The sequence below is a fragment of the Callorhinus ursinus genome, unplaced genomic scaffold (assembly GCF_003265705.2).
Source record: "Callorhinus ursinus isolate GAN/ISIS: 27379988/994484 unplaced genomic scaffold, GSC_fseal_2.0 scaffold43, whole genome shotgun sequence".
Classification (NCBI taxonomy): Eukaryota; Metazoa; Chordata; class Mammalia; order Carnivora; family Otariidae; genus Callorhinus; species Callorhinus ursinus.
Window position 1 is genome coordinate 5,048,034 of NW_027397105.1, and position 6,751 is coordinate 5,054,784.

Consider the following 6,751-nt stretch of genomic DNA (forward strand, 5'->3'; position numbering starts at 1 on the left):
CACATGGGCTGCTGGACTCCTCTCGGGTTTCTTGGTGAGGGGTGAGCTGCTCTGAGGATGAACCCTGGCACCCTACTCAGCACATGAAAATTTGATGTGTGCTATAAAGCCTTTCTTGCTTAATGCAGTCAGCCCCTTTGTCCACAAGAGCTAATACCCTTTTGGGAAATGCTGTGATTTAAGCTGAAATGTTGGAGAAGGGGAGGGTGCAGAGGGAATGTGGGACTCTGCCATATAACCCCCTATCTCCAACCACTTAATAACTTGGCTAAAAGCTGCGATCAATAGAGAACCATCAGCCGGGCTCCAGCCCCTCACTGCCTTCCCAATCAATCAACAAGATTTAGTAAGCTACCAGTTAGAATTTATGTCACTTAAAAAGTGTGGGTTCTTAGACCAGTCCTATGGAGACTGATTAATTCCTCCTGGGCCCTTTGATTAGTTTCCATTTGGAGAACAGTAGCCTGTTGATAGAGACCCAGCTGTTAGGCTTTCCAAATGTATACCTAGGAAAAGTAGGCAATTAGCACAGTCTCTACTCAGCTCTGCATTTTCCTCACTAAACATAACTCTGCCCTCCATGAATAGCACATCCTTGTGGTGGAGTTGTGGTTGGGAAGAAAGAGAACCACTGGAATCTTCAACACGTGCCAAGCTTTTTATATTCATTCTCTTTTGCATTTATCCTTACAACAGCTTTAGGGGGGTGGTTCTAATTATGCCTCGTTTTTCACGCAAGGAAGCTGGGGCAAGGCCATTCTCTTCCTGGACAGGGGTCAAGAGTGAACCCCATGCAAGTATGTCTAAGACCTCACCTTGCCAGGAAACCCATCAGCATCGACAGGAATCAGAAAGGAGCCTGCAGATGCTCCAGACTGTTGGAGGAGTACTTAGCTTCCCCACACCTCCTCACCTCCAGTGACAGAATCCAGAGGAAGCCCCAAACACCCACTTTTCTCTCTTTCAACACTTTTGGCCCCATGGGACTGCTAAGTGCCTTGAGTCCTTCATGACAAATCTTGTTTTTCCCTTTATCTCTGTTCATTTCCCCTGCCTACAAAGCCCCAGATTCCCAGATCACCTTGGCTCTGGTTCATTAAATACTGAAAGGCACCCCACATCCCTACTGTATCTCCTACTCCTTCCCCAACTCATGGAAACTGGCTACTGTGACTTCCGGAATTCTTGGTCGGCATCATCAGCAAAATCCTCTATGACCTCAGCAACTTCTCTGCCTTTCCTTTTTCCTTCTTTCTCTAATGGGAACCTGGCTGTCCCTGAGAACGGTTTCCTCTGCGGCCCTCTTGCATGATGACTTGTCTTTTTTCCCCTAGCTCCTGCTTCCAGACTACCCTTCCTCCTGCCTTCACGGAAACCACCATTTCACTTCACATCATCAGGCCATCGGTCCCTGCTCTATAGTCCCACTTTACTTTGGCCCTTCATTTGCATGTTTTTATCCTAGACTGTCTCATTAACCAGTAATTGCAACTCTCCCAAATCCCTATTCTGTGCAGGTGTCTCTGACCACCACCTCCTGTCTCTGCTCACTCCATCTAGGATGCAGCTCTAGCAATTCATTGGTCTCACTCGGACACCCCATGCCTTGATCCAGTCACCTTTCCCTGATGCTACTGTTTCCCTCCTCATCCAGCTTCAATTCTGCAGCTGGGCATTATTTTGACGCCCTCATGTGTGCCCCCCAACCCCCTTTGTCATGTCACTTGGTTTCACTCTTCACTGCTCCATGCCAGCAACCACACCGTTGAACGTGGCTGTTGAAGAAAAGCCCCAAATCACAACCAAGCTGGATCTCTTGTTGTTTCTTTGCATTCTTGAGTCCCCCACCTGGTGTCTTTTTTAACCTCACCTGAGCTGGACAGGATCTCAGGCAGACCATGGGTGGGACTCACCTGGGGGTAGACCTGCACCTGTGTGAGGTGGAGCAACCCGCTTCATCCAGCCACCAGGGCTCCAATCATGTGTTCCTAGCTTGCCTCCGGAGGCCTCCCGTGGGGGACCAACCAATCAACTCTGCCTGTCCTCCAAGGTTGTCTCTTGGATTTGTGGGGTATTTTTCTCCATCCAAGGAGTGGGGCCAGCTGTCTACACCCATAGGTCTCAACCCTGCTCCTTCTGCAACACAGACAGATGATGTTCACACACCCATGCCCAGCCTACATCCCGGCTTTACCTCTCCACCCGCCTCCCCACCCCGGTGCAGAACGCATATCAGAATATAAATAACTGATAAGAACACAAAGTTATTCCAAGGATAACTTTGGTGCTGCTCTGATTAGTTTTTTGAAGTCAATCACTTGCAAATATCGATGATCTAACCATCATTAGCAACTTATTACTAGCGTCCCCACTTCACAAGGGGTCAGGACACTCCCTGCAGTTGAAAACTGCATTACTGCATTCAAGCTAAGTGTGAGCTGGGGCCGGAACCAATCAGGGGAGGGAAAGAAGGCTGGGTGGGGACTGTAGTGTTTGTCAGCAAGAGGGCAAAAAACCACCTCCGCCCAGCCACGACCCATCTTCTGAGTTTTCCAAAGAAGCTGGGAATTCACATCTTAGGGGAAACTTCTTGATTTTTAAATACTAAAAAGTAATTCAAAACCTTCAGAAACACTTCGCATGATAAACAAAATACAACTGCAAGCTGAGTTCTGTCCCTTGGCAGACATGGTGCTGACTGGCTCTCCTACCTCTGGATGAGTGATTCCCCAGATGGCTTCCTCCCTGTCTTTCCAGCTCTGTGTGTCTATGTGACCCCACTCTGCTTCTCTTCCAGGGAGTGTTTCAGCCGCATGCCCTTAAAAACAGGTCTCACCCGGGGCATCTGGCTGGCTCAGTTGGGGGAGAGCGTGCGATTCTTGATCTCGGGGTTGTGAGTTTGAGCCCCACATTGGGTATAGATTACATAAAAAGTAATAAAATCTTAAAAATTTTTTAAAAAGCAGGCTTCACTCTCACTATCAGAGGTGCTTGGGAGGGAAAGTTTCCTACATTGCCAAGAGGTGGCCTTCAGGTCGGAGGAGGGAAGAAGGGACTGAGAATGGGAAGATGCTGAAGGAGGCAGGGAGTCCAGCTGCCAGCTTCAGCCAGGATCTGAAGACCAACAAGGGCCAACTCACTTCAGCTAGAGTCACAGAAACAGAGAATGGGGTTGGGGGACATTGGACATTTACCTGGCTTCCCTCCCCTTCTCCACACCTCTGCTCTCCTGTCACCATCACATCAGCTGGGACTCAGGACTCAACCTGCCCTTGAGAGTTTGCTTTAACTTGTGGGAGGAAACTGATTGCACACTGGTTTTCGGCGAGGGGGTGGGGGTGCCCCTAGTCTCCAAACTGCTCTTCTCTTTTAAGGAAAGAGAACCGTAAGGCATTGATGGATTTGCTGAGAAGCTGCGTCTCTGGTCCCAAAATGGAACCTCCACGAGGTCAGGAATAGTGTCTGTGAAATCACGAGGTCCAGCAGGGTGGCTGGCACATAGTAGGGGTGCAAAAGTATTGTTGAATGGACGGAAGAAAGAAAGGAAAAAGGAGGGAAAGGAGAGCAGGAGGGGAGGAGAAAGAGGGGTGTCTGCGGGAGTGGACCCTGTATGTGAAGCCTTGTGCTGTGTATGATAAAGACAATTTCATTTTGGGGGGGGGAGTGGGGTGTATGGAAGACCTGGTCAGGCCTTTCTCTTATGCAGATGACCCAGAGAAAGGAGGAGGGGGAAACCTTCACAGCACAGGTTTATTTTTTAATTTTTTAATTATTTCTTATTTTTTTTTTACTGCTGGGCAATTAGGCAGTTTTCTTTCCGCTAAAATATAAAGCTTTCCCTCCCATCTGGAGAGAAATGGCTTTAGCAATGTGGCAGTTTCCATTTGCAGCCAGAGAAGTAATTTATGAACAGAAACATGAAACAATTTGGTAAGAATGACCGTGTAATTTAAGGCCCCAAATGATCATATTAAGGGCGTAGTTAATATTATGCCAGCTTTTAAACGCAGAGAAGGAGGCAGAACTGCTAGTGACCAGTCGTACCGAACTGCCAACCAGTGGGTGCTGTGAAGTTGGGTTTCTCTGAATTGCAGTGGACATTGGTTCCCCAGGGTTACCGCAGCTCCCCAAAGGTGATGTTTCTGGAGCTGAATGAACAAAGGGCATGCATTGCCCTGGCTGCTGACCTCAAAGCACAGTGAAGACCAGGTTCCCTCCACTTCATCTCACTAAGATGGGTACAGCATCTCCGGAAACATTGATTGCGTGGTTGCTAGTCTGATGCATCCTCTCCATCTGGAGAAGGGGCCGCCATTTTGCCCCAGGAAGGAGAGTGTCAAGATCTTTTCTTCTCATGTAAATCCTTCAGTAATTTGCTCTTTCTGTTCATCCAGTGAGGCTTTTGGGGGTATCTTCCATAGGCTCCCCCAAGCAGTCCTCTGGGCAAACCACAATGAACACAACACATGCTGTAGAGAGGGACCATTACTCCCTCTTCTCTGAGGAGGAAAACTTCCATCTTTCTTTCCAACCTTATTGCAGTGTCTTCTTCAGGGAGGAGGAGTGACTAACCCAAATGCTAAAACTGGAGAAAGGTATCTTGCCCATGTAGCCCTTCCTGCTTCCCGCATGGATCCTGATTTGTGCGCGTTCTCATTTCTCCATGTAGTAAATGCCTTGCTCTGCTTCCCTCCCTGGTGCGTGTGGAGGTGAGTGGGAAAGAGGGAGATCTGAAGTTGAATCAGAAGGTAACTAACCATTGAGCATTAACCATCAGCATGGTTGGAATACGTGTGGCGGGAGGTGGGGAACAGCAGGAGACAAGCAGAGACCAGGGAATAGAGGACCATATGGGTCTTTGTGGAGGAGTTTGGATTTTATCTTGAGAACGATGGGGGCCGGGTGAGGGTTTTAAGGAAGGGAGTGAATGAGTGAATTGATCATATTTAGAAAGATTGCTCTGACCTGTAATGTGAAGAGGTTGGAGGGGGATGGGAATGTTTGGAAGACGGGAATGTTTTAGGAGACTGTTGAAATTATTCTGGGTGTGACAATGGTGGCCTGAAGTAGGATATCGGCATAGATAAAAGTTGTTGCATTTGAGCGACTTTTAGCTGGTAAAATCCAGAGAGCTTGGTGAGTGAGTAACTAGGCAGGGGAAGCCTAATAAAGGAGTCTTTGATGACCCCCAGGGTTCTAGCTTGGGTCCTGGGTGGATGGGGTACCTTTCATCAAAGTAGGAAACCTGAAGGAAACAAGCTTTGACAGGAAGATGATGAGTTCCATTGGCACTACTGAATATAAGCATCGGTGGGATTTCCAAATGATGATGCTTGCTTGGTAGTTAAGCTAAGGGGATGTGGATCTTGAAGACAGATCCAGGCTGGAGGTAATGGATATTGGGAGTCGTCAACTTCATCTGAAGGGTGAGATGTCCAAGGAAGAACATGTAGTATGGGAGAAGGAGATCATGGAAGACAGAACTCCAGAGAACACAACACGGAAGGTTCAGGAAGAGAAAAGAAAAACAACAGAGTTGGAGAAAGTATAGCCAAGGGAGTAGAAGGAAGACCAGGAGAAGCTGTTTGAACTAGTCTATGTGGACTATAGGAGAGCTTGCTGCCTAAGGGAACTTGGAAGTTTTCTTGGTAAGTATGGAGGCGCCGTTTGTATTTTGAGCCCACTAATGCAGCTGGGCTGGGCGCGGGTCTACTTAGTGAATCTCTCCAACCTACAAGTCTATGGCATTCCTTTCTGACGCTCCTTCCTCTGTGGTCAGTCTTTACCTTAGGCCACACGCTTAAAGTAGCACTAGTTGGTTCTGAGTAGATGGGGACACTCAGGGCTTCCAAGTAAGAATTTCAGGGAATGTCTATTTGCCTTCATTAGCTGCAAAATAAACTGATCTCCATGACTCTGCAGTTCAGGGACTTCTGGGCTAGTGTTTATACATGTGTCTAGAAATGCTCCCCTCCTTGTCCTTCTAAAAGCTCTCTAGCAACTCACTGCACATCAGAAACACCTGCAGAGCTTTCAAAAGCAGCAGATGCCCTGGACCCCGCCTCAGTCCATCTAAATTAGAATCTCCAGTGGTGGACCACCGCAGGCACTGACATTTTTAAAAAGCTCCCCCAGGAGTTTCTAATGGATAGTCAGGACTGTGAACTACTCATCTAGGCACACTCCAGCCTTGTGAGCCATTAACCTTCACCGAGTTAAATAACCAATCCTCCATAAACAGGAAATACCTGTCAATCTAGAGATGTTTTCAATAGTGTTGTAGAAAGTAACTTTTTCTTAAATTCCGGATTCTTCCAGCTGTAGGATAAGCTGACACATCCTTTGCCAGAATGGACAAACTCAGGGAGGACTGGGGTGATGATTATCTGGCCTTGTCTGGTGGGCCCCCTTGGCCTCTGGCTGCTTAGGAGCATATCCCCCCACCCCTAAAAAGGGCAGTATTGCTCCCTATAGAGTTAGGGTGGAGATTCCAGTAAATGTCTGGCAGTGAGTTCCCAGAGGATTGGGTTCTGCCATGTGCAAGTCTCTGCGAAGAGTGTTCTGAGCCAATATTCCCAATGTCTGCCTACATCCTGGTCCTCACTTAGACATCATCGGGAGAGAGGCTGAAGGTGATGTCCTGGGGATTGGGAATTGGCTTCAATCCTACTGGGTTAAGGTTCCCTGGGAGAAGATATAAAGGTTCAGCATTATCCTATACAACCTAACCAATTCTAAGCCCCAGTGAATC